The sequence below is a fragment of the Crocodylus siamensis genome, chromosome 15 (assembly GCF_052110815.1).
Source record: "Crocodylus siamensis isolate JL-2025a chromosome 15, ASM5211081v1, whole genome shotgun sequence".
Lineage (NCBI taxonomy): Eukaryota > Metazoa > Chordata > Crocodylia > Crocodylidae > Crocodylus > Crocodylus siamensis.
Window position 1 is genome coordinate 15,148,485 of NC_143409.1, and position 25,947 is coordinate 15,174,431.

Sequence of the window (25,947 nt, forward strand, 5' to 3'; positions counted from 1 at the left end):
TCAGGAGTAAGCCGTTCACTCCTCTGTGCTGATCTGGCTTGTGAATCTGTGGCTGTCTCCCCCACCCCCTCCCATTCAGAGTACCGGCAGAGAGGGACTGGAACCTATTCAGTGACCCTCAGCAATAGCACCTGTGTCTCGAGGTTCCTTTCTTACTCCTGCATCTCTCTCATATCTATTGAGGCAATGGGCAGAGGTCGGACTTTGCTCTAAATGCTCTGTCCCCACTGAGGAGAATCATACCGGAGCATAGAAAGGCTTGCTCAGATAGTGCTGACAGCCTTAAAAAAATGACCCTCGTGCCTCAGGTCCAAGGAATAGATACAATAAATAACCAACTTAATCTTAAATTGGAAAGTATTCAAAACTTTCTGATCAACAAGGAGGAGAAGCTATTTGGTGATGACTTCCCTTCTGATAGGAGGCTGCTGCTTATAGAAAATAATTCCCTGTCTAAATGCTCTGTTTGAGACGTGATATCACATGGTGACATATTCCACCAGGCTTCACCGATCCCATTGCATAACAGGATGCTGGTTAATGATCCAAGATAATAGGAGGTAAAAGCTGAATACATTTGTTTAAAAGCCATCATATGCTACAAATAATTCCTGTCATGTGAACAGTGTCCTAAAGTTTTCTGAACACCAAGCTAGCTTGTGCTGCCCAAATACTCCATAAGAGATGGTGAGTTTACACAACCTAAACTTGAATGTGGTATACTATATAAGTGAGGTAATCATTACAAAATAACAGATCAGAGCCACACTTGGTGAAACGCACCATTTTTCCACACCGCAAGGAATAATGAATTCAGAACTGATGCAGGCAGTAGATAAAAGTTTCCCAATTCCAATACCATTAGCATCATAAACATCAAGCAAAGAGCTGCGCTCATTGTAGATTAATAGCAATGCTCCCATCAAAGGCTTAGAAAACCCACAAGAGACCCTAGGTGAAATCTAGCAGACATCAGTTAGCATTAGCTAAAGCAAACAGCAGGGGCTCATTAAGAAGCTGAACTTTATCATAAAGACTACAAATTATGTAAGTGAGGATCCACCTTCATTGACCTTGCCTTGTGGAACTGAAATGTGATATTATTTCAGTTTCACTGGGCACTGCCCCAACAAATCTCCCAGTAAATGAAGCTAACAATCTCCTGTACCTTCAGTGCAAATCCAGAAGTACATGGAAATGCTGTGACCGTCTACTTCCCAGACTTTGATCATAATCTAACTTGGACAAGTATGCAGAACTGTAAATCAAGAACACAGGGAAAAGAGAAAGTATGCTTGGACACAGTTGATAAATTGGTGCAAATTGATAAATTGGTGCAATTATGTGTGTTCCCCTGTCAATTCATAATTCAAAAACTCTTGTGTGAATGCGTTTTTGTTCCCATGGAAGTATTGGGAATTGCTGTTCAACTAATGTCCATATTCTTGTGCCAAGAAAAGAATTTGTATGAGAACAGGTGTATGCATTTTCATTTTTCCCAGTGAAAAATTAAAAGAAATTGGGAGATTAGAAATAATACCTTCTCACTTGTTGGCCAGCTCTACACTATGAATCAGAAAGCATAATGGATGGCAAATAATGAAATGGAAGGATCCACTGTATACCATTGTGTTTGCAAACTGTATGTCCAGATCATGTCTCGTCAGTAACAAGACATGCGTTCCAAGGTCTTCAAATTGGTTTACAAATGATATAAGAACATGGAAAAGAGAAACTTTGGCAATAAATATAATTCCAATTAATAGTTCAGACAACCCTGCCTTATGTCTTTTGAATTACTATACATACATTTACTAATTATTTCATGTACACAGACTAATAATGATATCCAGTAACATGATCATGGAAATGTACCTGCTGCTGTTGACTGACATCTTTGTCATGGACCAGAGTAATGTGAAGTACTCACCAACATGCTACAGAGCAAAACTGAGTATTTGCTCAGAGCTGGATGGCCATTTCTCTGAGCATGTTGTTATAATTTAAAGTTTTGTCTGTTCTCCTTTGCTTAGATTCATTTAAATGACAGTTTGGTAACTGTGTAAAACAAATGGAATTAATACCTCGTGGACCAATGCATGATCCCCCTGTCCTTACAAGTCACATTTTCTTCTGCTTGCTTTCTGCACATCTATGGATTATTGGCTCTATTCTTTGCAGCTCAGTCCTGCATATTCTTCCCTTGAGTTCATTTGGAAAGTTGATATGGCATTAGGCGTTCTAATTATTTCAGTGTAATAGCTATTATTTTTATGGGTCTAATATGGATGCAAAACACTGTAGTATACCTGACAAGGGAAAAAAGCATAACTCAGAAAGATGCCTTTACAAAATTTTGGATCACGAAACATATCTGCCTCTTTCACACATTAGCTCAGATCAGGAAATTGAGCTTATTTACTTTTATGCCCCAACATTTGTCAATCCCAGCTATACAGCTGAGCCAAGAAAAATATCACCAGAAACCGTTTTGCTTCTTACGTATTTCCTGGACCCGCATGTCTACAACAGCAACCCAACCTTACTTATTCTGAACGGTGCTTAAGCATATGTTTTAGCTCTCATTAACATTAATGGGACTTAAACACATTCTTAAAATTAAACATATACTTAAGTGCTTTCCTAAATCAGGGCCCCAGTTCTCAGTACAGAATAACTGAGGTGTGCAGTTTCCAGAAGATGAACAGAGCCGCTCTGCAAACAAAAGCTTGTCGTTAAGAAGTTTCCTCCAGTTTCTCTTTCTCTATCTCTCTGGGGTCAAGTGCAGTCTCACTTAATCTGTACTGCCAGCTCATTAGATTCATTTCATCTCTAGAAAGATGGATGCAGGGCCTGACATTTAGCAAGGAAGAGCAGTTCTTCAGTGCTGAGGTGAAAATTAATTGTTGACATTTCTTTCCTTTTGCCCATTTTATATGCAGGGAAATAATAATAATAAAAAAAATAGCAACCCAAGTAGTTACAGCACTGGGACAGGGAGGAGCAAGCAGAGCATAGCCCAGCAGGCTCCCCTGGAGAACCAACAATCTGTTGATCCTTTCTAATGAGAGAGCAACAGCAGTGAAGAGCAAGGTGAGACTTGCAGAGCCATCTGAGTGTAGGAGGTGTCAGAACAATCCTTCGTCTAACATTTCCCTCTGCTTCCCTTCAACATATGGCTCTGCCAGGAAGAGATCCTTTATGCAAGTGAGTGCACAAAAGGAGCCAAGACAAATAAACGGTGAGAGCTGCATATACCACCATCCCTGCTACCACGCTGCAGCCTCTTTGCATCTTAATATCTGTAGTGACGTTAGGAGGGAAGAAGAGCAGAAGGGCTGCTGAGGCTGCTTGGAACACCAGCCAGTTGCAGGAACAATGCATGCCTGTTTCTCACCAGTAGGGAAGATCAGGAACAAACACACAAAAGCAAAATGAAATGATTTCCTCACTTCATAGGCAAACTGAAGCAGATGAGCCAAAATGGACTGAAATCCTAGTTCTACTGAAGTCAATGCCAAAACTCTCACTGACTTTGGTCTGGATAGGATTTTACCCATGTGTTTTTGGACGAAAGGCTCATGTGACAGCTTAACAATCCCTCTGAACAATCCTGACTTCCAAACCCTGCATTCAACGCTGTGAACTATGGAAAGTTCAGACTCCATCCCGAATCTGACTCCCTTTTATAGCTGTATCAATCAGTGCAAGAACACTGGCAATACAGCAGTGCTCAGGCAATCCAGAAAGTTTTGGGAGAATGTTGGGGACGACTTCGAGGTGCAAGTGCTGGAGCAGCCAACTAGGGGCCATGCTCTTCTTGACCTGCTGCTCACAAACAGGGAAGAATTGATGGGGAATGTACTAGTACATGGCAACTTGGGCAGCAGTGACCATGAGCTGATTGAGTTCAGGATCCTAAGGAAAGGAACAATGGAGAGCAACAGAGTAAGGACCCTGGACTTCAGAAGAGCAGACTGACTCACTCAGGGAAGTCATGGGCAGGATCCCCTGGGAAGCCAGACTGAGGGGAGAGGAGTCCAGGAGAGCTGGCTGTACTTTAAAAAAGCCTTACTGAGAGTACAAGAAAAGACCATCCTGATGTACAGGAAGACTAGCAAATGTGGCAGAAGGCCAGCTTGGCTTATGAAGGAGCTCTTTAATAAACTAATTCACAGAAAGGACGCTGCCAAATGGAAATTTGGACAAACAACTAGGGAGGAGTATAAGAGTATTGCTTGGGCCAAAGCACAATTGGAGTTACAGCTAGCAAAGGATATGAAGGGTAAAAAGAAGGGTTTCTACAAGTATGTCAGTAACAAGAGGAGAATCAGGGCAAGTGTGGGCTCCTTACTACATGGCGGAGGCAACCTAGTGACCGAGGATGCAGAAAAGGCTGAAGTGCTCAATGCCTATTTTACAACAGGCAGGATTGTGAAAATGCAAATGAGAGGACGTTTGGAAGACAATGGCTGGGGAATGAGGGAAGGGGTGAGGGAGGGAAATGTGTGAAGGAATGCAAGTGATTGGCTGGAGGCTGGTTACCTGGTACATCAGATGTCAGGCAGATTGTAATGTGTCATAAATCCAATGTCTATATTAAGTCCACAAATTTTTGTATTTTTTGTATTTAGATTTATGAAGTGAAGTTTGTAAACTTGTCTGTGAAAGGTGTTTTGTAAATTCCTTTTGAGGATTAGAACAGAGAGATCAGAGAGGGATTGTCTTGTGAGAAATGAACAATAATAATTGGATATTTTTTCCTTTGCTGGATTTTTGGTGTGTGTTCATTTTGGTATGCAGTTGTTGTTTGGTTTCTCCTACATATTTTCCCTCAGGGCATTTAGTGCACTGGATGAGATACATTACACTTCTGGAGGTGGACGTGTAAGATCCAGGAATGGTGATGGTTTAGTTGTGGGGTGTAATTATTGTGGCAGTAGTGGAGACGTGTTTGCAGGTTTTACATTTCTTGTCCTGGTGTGGTCTGGATCCATTTGGTGTGGTTTGGGCCATAGGAAGTTTGATTCTGGTGATGAGGTTAGCGAGGTTTGGTGCTAGTTTAAAGGCTGGGATGGGTGGTTCTGGAAAGGTCTCTTTAAGAAATGGGTCTTCTTCTAGTATGGGTTGCAATTGTTTGACGATTTTCCATATAGATTCCAGGGAAGGATGGTATGTAATAATTAATGGTGTGCATTTCATGGGGATTTTCTGTTTGTTCTACAGCTATTCTTCGCATGGTATCTGGGTGGCTGTTTCAAAATGCAATCCATCTCTCTGGAGAAGTGTCCCCATTGGGTGAAAACCCTTTTGAGATTTGTGAGGTGACAATTGTGAGTATTCTCCTTAGTGCAATTTCACTAGTATCTGAGAGCTTGGCTTTAAATTAGTTTTTTGGTGTGTTTAGGGTGATGGTGAGTTTAGGGTGATTGCTGGTTCTATGTATGTTGGCCCGTGAGTTTCTTATATTTGGTCTTATGTATTTTACCATTCTGGACATGATCATGGTGTCTAAAAAGGAAATGTTGATACTACAGTATTCAAGAGATATTCTGATGGAAGGGTGACGAATGATTTCCAACACAAAGTCAACTATCAGAGACTGCAGGTTTTCAGCCCAAATGATGAAGCTGTCATCTGTATTTCTCAGGTATAGCATGAGTTTGATGGTCCAGTTTTTGAGGAATTCTTGTTTCAGGTGGACCATAGAAAGGTTGTCATATTATGGGGCCATTTTGGTGCCCATAGCATTTTCACAGACCTGCTTGTTATAAATTATCTAATTTTCTACCTTAGAGAACACATAACAAAAACAGTCTCCCTACACCTGATGAAGGGTGTTTGTGCCCAAAAGCTTCCAAAGAACCATATTCCAACTATTTAGTTGGTCTAATAAATGATATCACATCTACCCAAAGAACCTTGCCTGCCTATGTCCTTTGACCAACACGGCTATACCCAACAACCTCAGTTTTAGCAAGGCTTTTGATATGGTCTCCCACAACATTCTTTTAGGCAAGCTAAGGAAGTACAGGCTGGATGAATGGACTGTAAGGTGAACAGAAAACTGACTGGAGCATTGGACTCAGGGGGAAGTAATTAGGGCTGTGCAAAATTTTGCCTGCCATTTTGTTCCAACAGTGTTTCGGCCAATTTCAAGGTCAAAACAGCAAAATCAGAACAAAACAAAGCCGGTCAAAATAGCATCAAAACAAAACGAGGCTGGTCGAAACCTTTCAAAAGGCTGGGGATGGGAAGTCAGTCCAGAGATCAAGCACAGGGTCCTGGGAAGCAGCGCAGCTGGGCTGCCACCCAGCCCGGCGCAATCAAGCATGGGGCCCTAGGAAGCAGCCCAGCTGGGCTTCCTCCTGGCTCTGGCATGATCTAGCAGCTGGGCTGCCTCCCACCCCAGTGTAATCTTGCAGGGACACCGGGAAGCAGCCCAGCTGGGCTGCCTTCTGCCCGGGTGTGATGTAGCACTCAAAATGGCATCAAAACATCCTTTCTGTTTTGATGGAACAGCTGTTTTGACTCAAAATGAAATTCGAGATGAAACACTGTCCCCTCAAACCATCGAAACTCAAGGCGAAACAGAATGGTGCCATTTCGCACAGCCCTAGTATTAATCAATGTCTAGTTGACAGCCGGTATCAAGTGGAGTACCCCAGGGGCTAGTCCTGGGTCTGGTTTTGTTCAAAGTCTTCACTAACTACCTGGAAGATGGCATAGAGTCCACCTTCAGCAAGTCTGCAGATGATACCAAGCTGAGGGGAGCGTTCAATAAGCTGGAGCATAGGGCTAAGATTCAGAGTGACCTAGACAAATTGGAGGATTGGGCCAAAAGAAATCTCATGAGGTTCAACAAGGACAAGTACAAAGTCCTGTACTTAGGACGGAACAATCCCATGCACTGGTACAGGCTGGGGGCTGACTGGCTGGGCAGCAGAAAAGGACCTGGGGGTTACAGTGGACAATAAGCTGAACATGAGCCAACAGTGTGCCTTGTTGCTAAGAAGGCTAACAGCATAGTGGGCTGCATTGGTAGGTGTGTTGCCAGCAGGTCAAGGGATGTGATTACTCCCTTCTATTCAGCACTGGTGAGGCCACATCTGGAGTTCTCTGCTCAGTTCTGGGCCCCCCACTATAGAAAGGATGTGGATAAATTGAAGAGAGTCCAGTGGAGGACAATGAAAATGGTGAGGGGGCTGGGGCACATGACTTATGAGGAGAGGCTGAGGGAACTGTGCTTATTTAGTCTGAAGAGAAGACTGAGAGGCTTCAGGTACCTGAAGGGGATTCAGAAGAGGATGGATCTGGACTGTTCTCAGTGGTGGTAGATGACAGAACAAGGAGAAATGGTCTCCCATTTGCAGCAAGGGAAGTTTAGGTTAGATATTAGGAAAAACTTTCTCACTAGGAGGGTAGTGAAGCACTGGAACAGGTTACCCAGAGATACTGTGGACTCTCCATCCTTGGAGATTTTTAAGACCCTGGTCTTAAAAAGCTTTGGCTGGGATGATCTAGTTGGGAATGGTCCTGCTCTGAGCAGGGAGTTGGACTAGATGACCCCCTGAGGTCCCTTCCAATCCTAATTTTCTATGATTTCTAACATACATACAATTAGTTTATGTGTATTATTGATCTACCAAATCAGTAAGTTTGGCAGTCAGTGGATTTGAACTTATTAGGGTAGGAAACAGAGGGAAGAGGAGGAAGGAATTTGTAACTAAGTAGGAAAACAATGAAGAGATACAGGGCCCCATTTTGACTGTCCTGTACATATAGTCCCAAATGTGGCTATGTTTGTTTTTTGGCTCAGAAATGGAGGTGGCAACAAACGTAATGAAACATCAGACTTGTTCCGTATGTAACACTATATAGCTTTATGCTGCAAAATGTGAAGTAATAAAATAACAAATGCTAAGTCAGAGATGGGGGAAATAAAATCATTCAACAAGCTGATTCATGAGCAGGATCAAAAGAGATTAAAGGGAATGTATTCTGTAGAAATAGCAAATAAAAATAAAATGGGGAGGCATGTACATAATTTGATATGCAGAACCTTGGTAAGACATTGGTTCCAAAATGGCTTTACTAACGTGTGAGCCCTCTGGGAACAAGTGGCCCCACCTGGGATGATATCAGTGCTTGACGTGCAGCCCTTCAGCCCTTAAAGCTTGCATTTCTACTGAATAAGCTAAGGCCCAAATCTCAAAGGTATTTAGGCACCTAATCCCCAATGACTGAAACATGTTTGAGGATCTGGACCTGTAAGCATACTGCTTCTATAGTGCTCATGTGACCAGGAATCTTAAATATACCCTCCTCATGTATTCCCAATCCAGGAATGAGGCAGTGAACCTGCTCTGAGGATGCCTGTCACCAACGCTCTGTAGATCTCTACCTCTGGTGAGCCTAAGTAGCTTCCTAGCATGAGTCATGCCAGCAGTTTTTATTGCTTCCCAGCAGAAAGGCTTGATAAGGATTTTTCCAAAGAAGAGTTTGAGATTTTGGGAGATGCACATGAGTACAAGAGACAGACAAGCACACTGACAAGAGATAAAGCATTGCTGGACCTGGTACTGGCCAAAGGGGATAATCTAGTCAGTAACCTAAGAATTGATGGAAAGCTGGGTGATAGTGACCAGAAGCTGATACCTTCACTATCCATCGCAAAGCTGGCAAGTCAGTCAGCAATACAGAAGTCCTTGACCTTAGGAAAACTGACTTTGACAGGCTCAGGAGGCTCATTGTTGAGGCCCTAACGGACCATGACTTGATAGAAAGAGGAGTCCAAGAGAAGTACTTGCTCCTCAAGGGAGCAATTCTGACAGCACAAGGGATGGCCATCCCATCTTGGAGGAAGGGTAGCAAAAGGGCACAGCAACCCCCTTGGCTTATCAGGGAACTTGAGAACCTCCTACCCCCAAAAAGACAGACTTATAAAGGATGGAAGGCTGGAATAACCACCAAGGAGGAGTACTCAGCACTGGTCTGTACCTGCAGGGGAAAGACCAGGAAAGCCAAGGCCACAACTGAGCTCCATCTGGCTTCACATATCAAGGATAATAAAAAGTCCCTTTTCAGATATGTAGGGAGTCAGAAAAAAAGCCAGGGCAACATTGGACCCCTGCCGAACCAAATGGGACAGCTGATAACCGACACCCAGGAAAAAGCCAATCTGCTTAATGGGTACTTTGCATCGGTCTTTCATCTGCCCAAAGGGACCACACTGCCTAGCAAGATGCGGAATGGCTAGGGTGAGGGCATCTTTACACCCAGCATCAGTGTTGATCTAGTAAAGGATCACCTTGAGAGGCTGGACGCCTTCAAGTCAGCTGGCCCTGACAGATTACACCCTAGAGTATTCAAGGAGCTGGCAGGTGTCGTAGCCCATCCACTAGCAAAATATTCAAAAACTCCTGGTGCTCAGGTGAAGTACCTCAAGATTGGAAGAAGGCCAATGTGGTGCTCATCTTTAAGAAAGGGCAGAAGGTAGATCCCGGGAAATAGATTCTGGAGAAAATTATCAAAGAAACCCTTCTTGATAACCTGGCTGAGAGCAACATGCTGAGGGACAGCCAGCATGGGTTTGTCACAGGTAAGTCTTGCCTGATCAGTCTCATCTCCTTCTATGACCAGGTGACATATCACCCAGACAAAGGAGAATAGATTGACTTCATATATCTGGACTTTAAAAAAGCCTTCGATTTGGTGTCCCATGATCTCCTCATGGAAAAATTGGCCAACTGTGGCCTCGGCTACACCACAGTCCAATGGCTGGGAAATTGGCTCTGAGGTCAGACCCAGAGAGTAGTAGTTGATGGTAGTGAATCATTATGGCTCTCCGTGACCAGTGGCATCCCCCAAGGCTCTGTCCTTGGGCTGGTTCTCTTCAACATCTTTATCAACTATGTGAACATTGGTGTCAGAAGCGCACTGGCCAAGTTTGCTGATGATACTAAACTTTGGGGCATAGCTTCCACACCTGAGGACAGGCTAGTCCAGGCCAACTTGGATAAGAGTAATAAGTGGGCGGATACAAACCTGATGATGTTCAATACTGATAAATGCAAGGTACTCCACCTTGGGGGGAAAAATCCCCACAGCATGCTTATAGGCTCGGCGGTGCTAAGCTCACTAGCACCACTGCTGAAAGAGACTTGGGGGTCATGACTGACCACAAGATGAACATGAGCCTTCAATGTGATGTCACAGCTGGTAAAGCAAACAAAAATCTGTCTTGCTTCTATAGATGCTCCTCAAGTAAATCTCAGGATATCATCCTCCTGTTGTACTCGGCCTTGGTGAGGGTGCAACTGCAGTACTGCATCCAATTCTGGGCTCCACAATTCAAGAAGGATGTCGAGAAACTTGAGGGAGTCCAGAGGAGAGCCACACGCATGATCAGAGGGCAAGAGAATAGGCCTTATGAAGGGAAGCTGAGAGCCACGGGAGTCTTCAGCCTGCAAAAGTGCAGGCTCAGGGGGGACCTGGTGGCTGCCTATAAGTACATAAGGGGTGTACATCAGGATCTGGGGGAACGTCTATTCACGAGAGCGCCCCAAGGGATAACAAGGACTAATGGTTGTAAACTCCTCCAAGACCGTTTTAGGCTGACATAAGGAAAAATGTTTTTACTGTCTGAGCCCCCAAGGCCTGGAGCAGACTCCCTCCAGAAGTGGTGCAGGCATCTACTCTGGACTCATTCAAGAAACGTTTGGATGCTTATCTTGCTGGGATCCTTTGACCCTAGCTGACTTCCTGCTCCTAGGCGGGGGTCTGGACTTGATAATCTTCAAGGTCCCTTCCAGCCCTAAAGTCTATGAAATCTATGAACCTTATATTTAAAGGGGATTTGGGAAGACACACCGTGGATGAGAAGCTTCCCTTTAGGAGCCAAAAAAGGCAGTATCATTTCATTGGTGTTTTTTCTAATGGAGTACTTTTCCCTTTGTATTTTCTGCTGGTGTTCAGCCAGCACAGACCTGCTTGAGCAACTCATTGCCTCTAACCATGACTGTCAGACGGTGCTTGGGCACAGGCACTGAACCTTCCCCAAAAAACAACAGATGTTTGCTGACTGTGTCCTTCCAATGCTTCCCTGATCAGTCCATGGAACACTGCCATGTGGCAGATACAGCATGAAAGTCAAACAGTGTCTTCAAATGCGGTGTCACCAAAACAGGAGGCCGAGCATATTCATTTCTTGATAAAATAGTCAGACTGCTTTACATAACTATCCAATCTTCATTAAGGCAGAAAAATGCAATCTCTTGCTAGCATCCACATCTTTGAATGAGCAAGAAAACCGACATTTCAATTACAACTACAGCAGTCAAGAGACTATTGTTGGACTATAAATCTATGGTGTTAGTTATTGCCATTAAGCATTAAATCAATGTAAGTAATGTCTTGGAGTCTTGCCACTCAGATTGATAAACCAGGGAGGACATGGGCTGCTGTCCAACCCATGGCACTACTGTACTTCAGATTTCCTTAGTAACTTCCAGTGTCCCTGTATCTAGAACAGTGAGTCTCAACTGGTGTGCTGTAGTTGAGGTGTGCAAACACCTCACATGATTTATGAGATTAATACAGTAGAATTACTCTCTTATATTTTCATAGCAAAAACATGAGTGAAAGCTAAGAACTGGCATTTTCGGAGGGGTGCTTTGAGTCTGACAAAGGGGACCTTGAGTCAAAAAAAAAGGGTGAAAACCACTACTCTAGGAAGAAAGGGTGGAATTATAGGTGAGTCTCTGGCAGAAGAGCTGGGTTCAAATCCTGACTCTACCTGAGACTCTGGGCGACCATGGGACAGTCCTCTTTGTGCTGTTGCCTCTTTGTGCTTCTGTTCCCTATTTGTAGCACAGAGGTCTTTTCTCCAACCCTCTGTGTTTCTATTCTGTTTAGGTGGTAAGCCCTTTGTGACAGGAACTGCCTCTTATTGAGAGTTTTATATAATGGAGCTCAAAGTTTGTTTGAGGGCTTTGGGCACTTTTGTCAATAATAATATATTCCTTGCAACTGCATCCACAAGAGCCTTTAAAAAAAAAGCAATAGGTCTTTGGCAGTACTAGGCTTTTTAGAATTAACTATTGCTTTATTAAACCATACATATAGTAGTTCAACGATCTTGCAGGTCTCTTTCCTGAGGCTTGACCTAGCATTAGCTGTGAATTTAGAAGCTCACTTGCCACTGAAGCACACAATTCCTGCTCTTGTCATTGAAAAAACCTTTTTGTTATAAATTGATCCCCAAATAACTCCTGTGAAAATACTGTATGGCAGAGAGCCAGTTTCTGGAGGATGCCTGATGGAACAAACAGCAATGTCCCACAATATTAAGTCAAAGCTGCAATAATGTCAGGGCAGCATTTGACATCTCCTCAAAACCCTGTCAAGAAGCTGGGAGCACAGGCCGCTTGGACTTTGTGGGGGAGGATATCCTTTTGGCTTCTGATGTACTGACATCGCATTAAGGAAAGAAGACAGCATACCTCTTGGAGTAACTGCTTTACATCCCAAACTTTCTTGAAGGCATACAGGACAGAGTTGAATGTCAAGCAAATTGCAACAGCAAGAGCCTAGGGATAGCCTTGTGTAGTGGCAACTTGTGAGCCAAGGGCCCAATGCAAAGTCTTTTATAGCAGAACAGAGGTTATTTTCCATTGAGGCTGGTGGGCTTTGGAGCAGACCCTAACTAGAGCTTGACCAGCAGATCTCACCAGCAGATCTGAACAGTATAGGCATGGTGTGACTTTCAGAAACAGAAGCTGTGTTTCTGTCACATAGAGAAAACAACCAAGGCAAATGCAGTTAGAGGTGATATATTAATATAGGGCTGTCCAACTGGTAGCTTGAGACCAAGGGCCTCAGCAGTTACCTCTCCTGCTGACACATGGCAGGGAAGGGGCTGGGGTCCACGTGCCATCTGTGTGGCACAGGGACAGAGGCTACATGCCACCAGCGCAGCCTGCACAGTGGGGAGGGGGGATCCCCACTGCAAAGCTCCTGGCCATGCTGTAGTTGGATAGTCCTGAATTAATATGTGCAAGGCCTCCCAAGTTCATTTGTAAAATGCCATGTTTCTGCTATTTATCAACAGAAAGGAACAAATGCCCCTCTATTGTTCAGTCCCAGAGCAACCTCCTTTGGCTGGATCTGGTTAGTTTCCTTTTTTTTCCGGCCGTCATGCTTTCCATTTTCAGGTTTGAAAGAGAAGCGGATGCAAGGTTCATGTCATTTATTTCTAAACCAGCTTCAGTTGATAAGTAATACCAACTGGTCCCTGCTTTCGCTTGAGAAATCCTGTAGGTAGTGGACACAGATGTAGCTCTACACGCTGTCTTTGGTAGATCTAATTGCAAAGCCAGTATGTTCCTCAAGCTCAAAAGTGGAGGAAGTTTGAGCAAAAGGTAGTTAGAGGAGGATTTCTCCCTGCTATCCAATAGTTTTAAATGAATTTCCTTCATTTGTATATTCCTGTTTTCTGTAGCAACAGAACTAACAGAGGCAAGCATGACAATAGTTGTAAGAGGAAGCTACCCTGAAAGGAAATTACGTCATTGAAAGATCAAATAGATATTTTTGCATATAAATCAGAGGAAGGCTTGCATGGCAGGAGGAGAGAGAGGATGGCTTTCCCTGCTGCAGCGTTCTTGCTTTTCAAAAGCTTTTTATTCAGTGTCAGACCGAGAGGCATCAAATTAAGTTTTGTCCATCACAGACTGCAGTGCCGCTCACTGCATAATATTCTGGGGATCAGACAACACTTACAAACTGGTGCCAGCCTGAGAAAATCCCTTGGAAAGGTTTTAACATAATCAATAGAGCAGTTTGGATATGATTATTAATCTCTGTAATATGTTAGTGCCAAGAGGCCAAGCAGATAAGGGCCCATTGAATAGGTGTTGTACAAATATATGTAATATATCAAATACAGCTAGATCTCTTTGCAGGTACTGGCTCCAAATTTATTCTCATCGTTTTCAGAGGTGATTGAGGTCAGCAGTTCTTGCTGACAATCATTTATATCACATCCACATTTCCTAAGGGTTTGTGTAGAACTCTGATACTGTTTATTAACTACACAGACATCTTTCATGAAATGGTGTAAGGGACACAAATAACTACGTTTTCTCTAAACTCCAGTTCAGCAAAGCTCTTAAGCAAGTGGATTCTCTCTACACTTTGGTCCCTCAGCCCTCTCCCAGTCTCTGGCTAAGGTCTCTGAGGTAGGATTTGTCACATATCATGTGTATGGATGATGGACCTTAGATCCCAGCTGGAAACACTGGGTAGTACTGTCAATAATAGTGGACAATTTAGTGGACCAAAAAGTTTTCACAAAGACTTAGATCCTGGCTTAATTTCCAGGTAGATGTGCACCTTAGAGACTAACTAAAATATACAGCAAGCATAAGCTTTCTTGAACTCAAGCTTACTGCATCTGATGATGTGAAAGGACAAGCAGAAAGCATTGTGTAAAGTAGAGTGAATTACTTGAATACAAAAGGTGGAAAGGGAGGGAGGAAGGAGGGTGCAGATGCTTCCTCAGCCTGACAAAGCGTATTTGTACCTGAAAGCTTGCAAAGAAGAATGGTTCCAATTATCTGAGTTGGTCTAATAAAAGATACCAGATTTACCCAAAGACACTTTAAGGTTCCTGGGGGGTCTTTAAGACAAGGCTGGATGAACACCTTGCTGGGGTCATTTGACAGTCAAATGGGTCGCCAACTGGCTGGAGGGCCGCACCCAGAGGGTGGTGGTGGATGGGTCCTTCTCAACGTGGAAGGACGTGGGCAGTGCGGTTCCTCAGGGCTTGGTCCTTGGGCCCGCACTGCTCAACATCTTCATCAGCGATTTGGACGAGGGGGTAAAAAGCACCCTGTTCAAATTTGCTGATGACACTAAGGTGTGGGGGGACGTGGGCACACTGGAAGGATGCAACAGGCTACAATCAGACCTAGACAGGTTACAAGGGTGGGCGGACGAGAATAGAATGGGCTTCAACACAGACAAGTGCAAGGTGATGCACCTTGGGAGGAACAACTGGCACCATACCTACAGGTTGGGGAACTCCCCTCTTGTCAGCACGGAGGCAGAAAGGGATCTGGGGGTCATCACTGACTCCAAGATGAACATGGGCCGGCAGTGTGGGGAGGCAGTCAGGAAGGCCAACCGCACCTTGTCATGCATCCACAGATGCATCTCGAGCAGGTCCAAAGAGGTGATCCTCCCCCTCTATGCAGCACTGGTCAGGCCGCAGCTGGAGTACTGCGTCCAGCTCTGGGCGCCGCACTTCAAGAGGGATGTCGACAGCATGGAGAGGGTCCAGAGGAGGCCACTCGTATGATCAGGGGGCAGCAGGGCAGGCCCTATGAGGAGAGGCTACGGGACCTGAACCTGTTCAGCCTCCAAAAGAGAAGGCTGAAGGGGGATCTTGTGGCCTGTTATAAACTAGTCAGGGGGGACCAGCAGGCATTGGGGGAGTCCCTGTTCCCCCGAGCACCACCAGGAGTGACCAGGAATAACGGTCACAAGCTGGCAGAGGGTAGGTTTAGGTTAGATATCAGAAGGCGCTACTTCACGGTCAGGGCGGCTAGGGTCTGGAACCAGCTTCCAAGAGAAGTGGTGCAGGCTCCTACCCTGGGGGGGTTTAAGAGGAGGCTGGATGAACACCTTGCTGGGGTCGTTTGACCCCAGTACTCTTTCCTGCCATGGCAGGGGGGTCGGACTTGATGATTTGCTCAGGTCTCTTCTGACCCTACCAGCTATGAAACTATGAAACCTTGTCTGCCTGAGGGCCGTTCCTGGAGTAGGGGGTGAATCGGGGCAACCGCCCCAGGCCCTGCACTTTGGGGGGCCCCGCAGAGCTGGGCAGAGCAGCAAGGCAGGGCTCGCCTAGTGTAGCTGACTCCACTCCACCGCCAGCCTCACATCCGACCACTCACCGCCCTTTCCCCTGCTGCCAGCTTCATGTTTGGCCACCCAACACCACCCCCCCACAACTCCCGCCCCGGTCACCGCCGCCAGCTTCCTCACTTCTGAGCCCCACACAGGTTGATTTGCCCCGGGCCCCACACCCTGCAAGGATAGTCTCTGCCTATGCCCCTAATGCCTCCTGAAATTTGAATCGGCCAAATCTCCAAATCACCCAGACCCACCCCCAACCGCGGTCCCAGGCCCAGCAATGGCTGCCCCACCCGCCACAGCTCCCGGCACTTTGAAAAAAAAAGCCCCAACTCACTGGGTGCTGCCAGGTGTGGGGGGGTGAGCCCCACTGCCCCCCCCCCACTACCCCATGCTGCAGGAGGGAGCTCTGCATAAGCCCCCCGACTCCCTCCCACTGTCCCAGCCCCCACCATAGCCACCCTACCCACCCCAGCTCTGGCCCTTTAAGGAAAACAAAAAACAAAAAACCCTGGACTCACCGGTGCCTGCCCAGTGGGGGGGCGATCCCCACTGTCCCCCGCTGCCCCGCACCACATGGTGGGCTCTTCCATGAGCCCCCTGAAGCCCCGAGGCCACTGCAGGAGCTGGTGAGTCTGGGGGCTTTTTTGGGGGCTTTTTTTCTTAAAGGGCTGGAGCTGGGCCAGGCAAATCAGCCATGGCGGGGGGGCTAGGACAGTGGGGGAGTCATGGGGCTTGTGGTAGAGCCGCCCCATGCAGCATGGGGCAGTAGGGATCGCCTCCCCACCTGGCAGCACCCGGTGTGTCGGGATCTTTCTTTAAAGCACGGGGAGCTGGGGCAGGCAGAGCAGCCATGGGAGGGCTGGGGGAGCTGGCAGGGGTTGGGAGGCACTCAGGGGGGCTGGAGGAGCAGGCAAGGGATGGGGCCTGGCAGCGATCCACCCATGGTCCTCTCCCCCCCTCTCCCCCCTCCCCTCCACAGCCCCCTACTTACCAGCATGGAGTTTGCTGTTACCAACACAGCAGATGGTGGAAGGTATTAGGGAACAGTTTACTTCTGTTAGCAAAAAACAAGTAGTGGAGGAAGGCAGAAACAGGAATTCAGAGAGATTGTAGCAGCAGGGTATTTTTGCCTTAGCAGGAAATAAGCCTTGGGGTGGGGAGGCAGTCTGAAAGGTCCCATTCAGTCCAAAACTGGCCCTGCCTGCAAGGCAGGAGTAAATCAAACCTCAGGAGGACCATGGGAAAACACTGGCTACAGCGGTTGCAGTAGAGGCTGAATGCTAAGTCCTGACAGGTGGGAGAGCTAAATGCATGGACCAACAATGGGACCAGATAGGTAAATCCATGTCACCAATATAGCCGAGAAGTGAACAGAGACGCGAGCTGAATATGGAGAGAGAAAACAGTGTGAGATCAAAATAAAACAAGAAAGGCCATTCTCTTGCTTTGTCACTGTGAGAAGGACACAGCAGTTCAGGGAACAGCAAAGGTTACAAAAGCCTGGTGAACAATGATCCCTCTTGAAAGAGGAGCAAGATAAAACTAGCCAAGAGCTAGGTATAGGTGCAGGGTTCACAGAGAAATAAGTGGACGCTGTGAAATTTATTGTGGATTTGTGGCTGTGATTGGTACAGGAATCTACATTTTTTGAGAGGAGTTGGGTCTTTTGAGAAGGCCTCAGCAGGAGAAATCTGGGGTGTAGGAGGGACATTACCACAAAATATAATGCAATAGTTTTCCTCTGACTTACCTGCCTTTGCCTGCTGCTTTTCCAGGTAAATAGAATGAATTGCTTTTAACACATATATACCTTTTTACACTATCCATTACTGTAACATTAATTAACCCATGCTTCCCATTCCTCTACGCTTTTGTGGTTTATGTTACTTGTCTCCTTCCCATTTCCATGGTGGGTGAACAGAGCCCACCGTTTCTTCATTCACTTGAATTCTAAATATTTGGTTGTAAGAATAGCTTTCCTGTTCCCCCTACCGGACCACTTAAGCATATGCATAACTTAACCAGGTATGCCAGTCAGTGAAAATACTGGACTCATGCTTCAGAGCTTTGCTAGGTTGGAGCTACATCTGAAGGCAGAATTGGATTTGGTGTAAGAATAAGGAGGCTGTCTGGGACATACGTATTTTACTTTTGTATATATTTCTCTTTGCTGTACCAAAATGCTTTGTTTGTACTAAACTACTGATAAAATGGTTTTAATCAGACATCCAAGAAATGACAGAGATGGTATCTGTGAACTGGAAGACCACAGTGAGGCAGAGAAAGCAAAGCTACTAAGAAAGCTGAAAGGTTGCTTAAGATGGCTGCTACCCCAGCTGGAGTTGCTGTTATTTGTGCATCTGTGCCAGCCATGTGGACTTAGGAACACAACATAGAAAAGGAGATTTCCAAAAAAGAAAGGGAACCAGATTGAAGAGGAAATTAAGTCGTTATCTAAATGGGAACGGGTGCTCTCCTCCTTCATATGTGTAGATCTCAATCCTCTGTGCCTCAGTTTCCAGTTTTATTGATTGGGGGATTAAAGCACATAAAGGTTAGGACACTGATGACAAAGTTCAAAGAAGGCCAAGTGTGTAAAGTAGCCTGTGCCTTGCTGCCATTCCTTGTTTTATTACAAAGCAAGAGCTAGTAGCGTAGTGCTTTGAAGGTCATTACTGTAAGAGAAGGCGCAAAACATTTTTAAATGAGATGGTTTTGTTCCTTTGTTTTGTTTTTTGTTGTGGGATTTCCTCCTTTTTTTTTGCCCCCGCACCTTCAGAGAACTCAAGGCTCTGGAATATCTTGAAACTGCACGTTGTAAATGTTGCACTTGGTTAACCTTGTGACAAAAATGCCTTCAATTACAAAGGATTGTTACGTACCTTTGAGCCATAGGGGAGCCCGAAGTTGAGAAACAGACAAGAAATAGCAAAGAAAAGACTAGACTAGACTAGAATAGAAGTACTAGATGTACCGAGGAAGCCAGGTAGAATGAGACACACCAACCCCTGAAACAGGTAGATCCCTGCACAAGCTCCCCGGACCTTAGGTTCTGACACACAGAAACAGAGGGTGCCGCGTACATGCTCACTCTGGCCAAATCACACGAGCAGCAAGTGAACAGAGCCTTCCCTCTCCTGCCCCTCCTTACAGGCCAGCACACCTGAACTGCTGACAATGGGATATTGTCAGCCTCTTCCAGCAGCAGATTTTCTGCCTTCTTCCCTGGAGCAAAGAGGAGGCCAGAGATGTGTACCTTAATGGCATCCTTCCAAGCACAGCATGTCCAGGAGGGGTGGGGAGGGAGGGGAGTGCAGCTTACGCATAATGCCTTTGTTCAGAGCTGTGTCTCAAGACACCTTTAGCTTTATATGTATCCACTGAAGTAGTAAAAGGAGTTCTCGCAGCCTGCTTCTACTGAGCTAGGTCCTTTGTTCAGAGCGCGGATGAAAGCAGCAGCTGGGATGGAACACGTATATCACTGAGTGATTGGCATCTGCTCTGGCATAATAGATAGTAATGGTATCATGCTTCCATTTGACGCAGGATGATTTTTCAAAAAGGAAATAAGAGCATCATGTCAAATATAATTATGAGACAATAACAGCCTATTAGTTCCAGTGCCTAATTTTAAACCTCATGCTGTCTAAAAAACCCTCATTGCTTTCTTTCTGGAAGGCTGTCAAATCCTCAAGGTATAAATAAATAGTACAGAGAATGCTTAATCTCTGCGTGTCTTTTGCCCCAAAACATTGTCTTCCAGGCAAGTTAGTTCGCTGCCTCATTATTTATTTGGAGGATGTCTTCTCATGATAAATGCATGTAATGGCCACTGGAATGAGCAGAGCAGTGGCTTGTCCTGTGGGGCGCTTGGCACCCCCGGTTCTCTTTAGATCAGAAAATCATGAAACAGCATCACAGGCTCAATTCTTGATTTAGCTGCTGCAGCATAAACCTGGCATAACTCTAGTAAAGCCATACATGAGTTGAAGTCAAAAGATTTACCATGTGTAAGGCAGCAGAATATATCCCCGTCACTTCAGGTAGTGGGAATAACAGTTCTTGAATTAGAAATGCAGAATTGTTAGGAGCATTTTGGGTAACTAGAGCTATTTGAAAACATGTGGTTCAATATCCACGCTAGCATGTATTTGTAATAGTGTCTAATGACCCCCAAATAAGCATATGTGAAAATAGGAAATGCTGACAAGGAAAGATATTTCCCACAAACCAGGGTGAGGGGATCAAGAATGGAGATCCAAGCAGTGAACTTTGCTTTTCTCAGTTTCTTACATGGCTCGGTGGTTTTGCATTTTTTTTGTTCTAGTGCAAGAATCTGCTTTGTGCCACTTGCTAAAGAAATGAGTTCAGTGTAGTTTGCATAATATATCTTCCTTTGATGCTTTCCCATATAATCATGGATTAGGGGAGACAGATTGGAGTCCATCCTGGTTTTTTATAATCTATTAAAGAATTTCATTTTCATGCTCCTCGTTTGTGATGTTATAAATTGATTTTAAAAGATCTGATCCTGCCAACCTAACTCAAATAATGACTTCAGTAGGAGTTTTGTTTGAATAATGACAGCAGAACCAGGCCTTGCATGAAAAAAGGCATTGGGAGAAATCCTAACCCCATAAAGTCAGTAACAAAACCCCCTTTGCCTTCAATGAGAGCAAAGTGTCACCAAATGAATGGAGGAATTTGAAAAGAGATGAGAGAGAGTTCTTCAAAGGCACACTGTGCTCACCAGATGTATCAGAAGCTAATAACTATGTACAGTATTTCTGCCAGACTCCAGAAGTCAGTGCATTTTCTCTTGCTAATAAGCTCCACACCTTATTTTTCTTATATCTCTTGTGCACTGGCATTTTTGGCATCACTGTGGCAGTCCAAATAGGTACTCCAGTACAAGTATATTTTTGGAGTGTACTGCAGTTTAGACTGCATCCTCCTTTGGTGGTTATGCAGCTACATCATACCAACGTGTGCCCTATTTTGCATTGTTTGGTTCATTCTCAGGTGCTCTAAATTGGAGTGAGTGGATGCATCTACATGTGACATAACGTGCTACAGTGACATAGCATCTGTGAGCAAAAACCTTGACCCTGCAGCTACACCACTGTAGCGACGCGCTCCCTCAGTATAGTGTATCACTAGGGTGAGGTAGCAGCTAAAAATAACTGTGCACTGCACGTACGGCACAATACAGGCTATTACTGCACTGTCATTTAGTGCTTCCAAAAGGAAGTATTAAATGACAGCACAGTACCAACAACACCATAGGAGCACATATAGACATGCCCAGTATTGTCAGGATCAGCTGGGCCATGGGCAGTCACTTAATGCATACTGTAGCTAGGCTGGGGTCACACCAAGTATCTGATGCAGTCTGAGTCACCAAGCCAAGGGTTGAGGCAGTATTGTGGTCAGGATTGATGGTAAATCAGAGCCAGGAAGTCCAAATACAATAGGGGCAGGGACTGTGGCAACGCTGGTATCAAGCAGGAGCAAGGCAGAGGTCCAAGAAGCACACACAAGAGTGTTGCTGCTGGGACAAGGTCCATAGAAGTAGGATGGGTTTTACAGTCCCCCTGCCTGGGGATCACAGTTTGCCTAGGTTCCCCTTGGCCCCTGACTCCTCTTCGGTGCCTTCATGGAAGGGACCAGGCAGGGATGGGGGTGGCATCTGACCAGCTGCCTCATGGTGCTGCTGACTTTGCCTCTAGCTGCTGGCTCAGCTGCTCTGAGTTCAAATCCCAGTCATCCTAACAAATACAGCTATTCTAGTTCATATTAGCTAAGGGACTGGCCGTATCAGTTAGGAAACTCTCTAGTCACTTCTTCAATTATCTTAACAGCTCAGAACATCTGAAGACTCTTAACGTCCCCAAATCATTTGTGTTGAGCAACACGTATTTAGCCCAGTAACTTCAGTAATCTGAAGCTATTGGTCTTGGATGTGTTGGAGCACAGCACATGTCACCAAGCTCTCTCAAAATTATAAGCCTCCTTAGCTCCTGAGCAGAGTTTTGTCTACTTGTCCCACTGATTTTTTCTATTAGCCAAGCATAGATTAAACCGTCAACCTCACACTATGCAAGTATTGTATGTGCTCATCTCTTGCATGGTGACCAGACTCCAACTCTCTTCACCGGCCGTGGCTCCTGTGTATGGGACTCAGCCATAAATTGGAACATCTACTCAGAACTGGCATGGTTATTGTAGGTCAGGTTGTCTGTGGAGGAAAAGCCAATTTGTCATGTGAGTATGAGCTGGTAGTGAATGTATTATTCCTTGAAGGTCTGAGCATTATAAATGCAAATGGCATGTTTTAATTTTAGGCTGCTATTTATGTGCTGCTATACAAATGTCATCCGCTGCTGTAGAGTTTGAATACTGGTGTTATATAGATGAATGCTGCATCAAAAGTATCTCCCACCTCGAGTCAGGATGTCTTCCACTAATGAAGTCCCTAAAGAAAATCACACCAAACTTCCTGAGGTAAGATATCCTGACTGCTTGGCTTTATCAAGAGATGACTAAAATAGCATGAGATATAAGGTCTTTCTAGTAAAATTCACCAAAGAAGCACATAAACATCAAAGAGACGTAACTATTATCAAATATAAGTATGTTTGCATTGATAAGAAAGTAGGATAATGCCCTAGATGCATAACTATGAGATGTGCCATGTTTACTAAACTGCTGTTATACGATTTTTTTTTTAAATGATGATTTCAAAAACAAATTAATTTGAGCCTTACAATAAATATGTCATTTGTCTAATGGAACAACAATGGTGCATTGACAGAACATACTTGACTTTTTTTGGTCTTATCCCTGTATTGATTAATAGTCTTCAGGGAATATAGAAATGTACAGGAAATTCAACTACAAAAACCAGACCACATATAAGCTCTGTCAAGTCATTCCTGGTTACCTTTCATCCAAGCTGTAGCACCTACACATAGAAGAGGAAGAAACTAATTCTCTATCAGATCAGGTATTTTTAAAATGTATTGATTATGGATCATTTCACGTAATAAAACAATGTGCTTCCAGTTTAATTTCCTGTTGTGAAATAATTTGAATATTTTAATTCCCTTTGATGAGTCATAAATGATGACAAAATGCTAGGGATTCAATTATAAATCTGACAATTTCACTCGTGAGTAACTTGTGTATTGCTAATATTAATTTTCATATGTGGTGCTGAAAAATGAGCTACAACTTTGTGAGCTTTCTAGTAACTTCACTGATCTCTTCCCAAAAAACTTTGATTTTTTTTTAATGTTCACCATTGAATATTGTGCTAAACTATACATGCCTCTACCTATGCCGAAGTTTTTCACTAAAGGATTTATGTTAGACCAGAAATCGATGAATTACTTATTTTAAAGGTTACATGCACTACATAAACTTCATAGCTGGAAGTTCAGTGATTATAAAAAATCCATTTCTGTAGCAACCTTTTCTCTGAGTGTTTCACAGAAGTTAAGGGTATTGGAGATGTGACTTCTGATGTCAAAACACTGGAGCATAAAAGCACAGAATAAATCAGAAGGAACAAGCTGATGATGAGAGAGAGTCTTTAATTACAGATATTAGGTCAAGTTCAGCATCGATTGACACCAATGCGACTGCATGGACTTCAAGGTTGGAGAGGAAGCTTCAGCTGAGATACATGCTCTGCTGTTGTTGGAGTTACCAGTAGTACCAAATGTGAGGAAGAGGCTGAACTCAGAGAAGAGGCCTTGTGTTATGCTCCATATAAAGAAAGGTAGGAAATGCTACCAGTTCAATATGGCACAACTCATATTGACCTTCAAAGGGAAATATTTGCATTTAACCTGCCACACCAGCACATTTCTCTTCCATCCTGGTTGAAGCCAACCAAAATCCAGAGCCTGGGAGCTGAACCAAGAAGGTGGACCAGACACTAGGTAGGCAAGGATCAGAGCCTTGCTTTCAACTTGTGGGGTTAGGGAGTCATTTCATACACTGAGCCCGCACATATCTCCCCTTTCCCTCGCAGGGGAGAGGTTGGGAGAACGCTTGAGCCTTTTCTCGTGTGTCTTCCTCTCGGTACTTGAACTGTGCCCTGTAGGGGACCCTCCACAAACCTGGGCTCCATGCTACAGGGGGAATGAGAACACTTCACAGGGCCCATCAATACACAACGTAGAGGTCTCAGATCTGCTTCAAGGGGGAAATCTGAGCTCACAAAGGCAGACTTTGAACTTGCCCCTCCGTGACCTGCTGCATTTGGCCTGCTAGGAAAATGCCCCGAACAGATCCCAATGTGTCACCAAGTGCCCTTCAGAGGGGTCCCCACTTAGGACAACTACAACTGTGTCTGCTCTCTGAGACAATCCCCCAAGACCATCCTAGGTGCAGCTTCTCGAGCAGGGAGGGAGCCCCATCTCCTTCCCAATCGGAGACTCCAGCCTTTCAGTCTCACCTCCCTGGTCTTCCATGGCCCTGACTCAAGGAGCTAGCATCCAGTTCTGCTCCTGAGAGAGGGACTCTACCTCTTGTTGGGGAGACCCAGCATAACTCAAAGTTTCAAACAGCAAAGCTGATAGTTTCTTCATTAAAGGCATTTACTGGGGCTAAGCTACCCAGCCACAGGTTCTCAGCCCCTTCCAAGGGGGTTAAGTAGACCCTCTGTCCTCAGTCCAGCCCACGTAGCCTTAAGCACCCACAAAGGCACTTAGCTGTGCCCTCGTCAGTCTTTCCAGGCCCCGAGTCCCAATAAATGCCTTTACTGAAGAGGCTGTTTTGCTCGCTCACCAGCACACAGGCCTGTAGGGTTACGCTAACACGTGGCACTTGAAAACAAAGTGTGATCAGAACAAGGCTTTTAACTATAAATTGCAGGTATTAGAGATCCCTGTGATAATTGCCTTATCAGGCTTTAAATGTGCTTACGATGCTGAAAGAGCACAAATTGGATTAGGCCCTAGACAGGCTTTTCCATTTCCATAAATTACCTGGGGAAGCAGTACGGCTTTGGAAATGCAGGAGACTGGTTTCTGACAAACTGATTACCTTCAAGGATTCTTATGGAAAGGGGAGAAAAAGACAAATCAAATCACAACAGCTTTTTATCTTTTTCTAGGCAGGGAATGGAGAGGAGAATTGGGAGGTGGGGGAGGCTCATGCTCTCAATACTCACCATACAAAGAAAGGCACAAGGAGTGTGCAAGCAAAGGCAGCATGTGTGAGCATGGCCCCCGGTGCTGTCCTGGGTTACATGTAATCTTGGGTTGTGCAGGTCAGGATGTGCAGAGCGTGATGGGAACAATGGTAGGCCTGGTTTAAAGAACTGTGCCCACGTGCATACACACACACAGAGCACTAGGGAAGGAGAAACCCAGCGTTTCTAGAGCTCTAGAAATGGGGAAAGTGCCTGCTCATGTTACTCCAATGGCACTTCTGGAAAATATCTGTAAGGTCTTGTTGTATATAGGAAAAGGAGGAGGACTTGAGGAGAGGAGCCACCGTGAGCACCACACTTCCCTCCATAACCACTGGAAGGCTTAAGTAATAATAATGAATGGAGAACAGAGTTCAAGTTCCCTTTGGGCCTGGATTCCCTTCCTCAGATTCAGACAGGGCATGATCATGCTTCATCGAAATCAGTGACAGTGTTGCCTACTGTCAGTAGAAGAAAAATCCACCCCATTGGAAACCAGTGACAGTGCGTCGTCTTAGTCTGATGTGCTGTCTTGGCAGGACTGCAGGGCAGGGCACAGAGGGAGTCTCCCTGTGCACTAGTGTGCATTGCACGGTCCAGGGTGTATATTTTTTTCCATCTTGAGTCTTTCTTATCTTATCTCCACCCTGATCTGATCTTCAGTGCTGGGTAGCCTGGGCATATTTGGGGCTCTCAAGTTCAAAATCTAAAATATGTACATAGTCAGGGTTTGCCATGCTTTCTAACTAGATTATTAAAATATACTGCCACCTCGGCTCCACATGCTCGATGTTGGTGGGTAAAACTGGACATGGGTGGTATTC

General features: G+C 45.0%; 1 long non-coding RNA gene across 1 annotated transcript in view; it reads right to left on the bottom strand.

Annotated features, from left to right (window-relative positions):
* The window catches only part of LOC149852137 (uncharacterized), a 100,043-nt gene that overhangs the window by 43,156 nt on the left and 30,940 nt on the right, over positions 1–25,947 (bottom strand). The gene's annotated exons all lie outside the window — the stretch shown is intronic.